Raw genomic sequence first — 273 nt, 5'->3', positions numbered from 1 at the left:
AAAAATACCTAGAAACAAATGACAATGAAAAAACTAATAATCCAAAACCTTTGGGATGCAGCAAAAGCCTTCTAAGAGGGAAGTTTATAGCTATACAAGCCTACCTAAAGAAATAAGAAACATCTCAAATAAACAATCTAACATTACACCTAAAGGAACTAGAGAAAGAAGAACAATCAAAACCCAAAGTTAGCAGAAAGAAAGAAATCATAAAAATGAGAGCAGAAATAAATGAAATAGAAACAAAGAAAACAATAGCAAAGATCAATAAAA

This window comes from Physeter macrocephalus, chromosome 11 (assembly GCF_002837175.3).
Source record: "Physeter macrocephalus isolate SW-GA chromosome 11, ASM283717v5, whole genome shotgun sequence".
Taxonomy (NCBI): Eukaryota; Metazoa; Chordata; class Mammalia; order Artiodactyla; family Physeteridae; genus Physeter; species Physeter macrocephalus.
The sequence above is the reverse complement of the archived record's forward strand: the minus strand, read 5'-3'. Positions refer to the sequence as shown.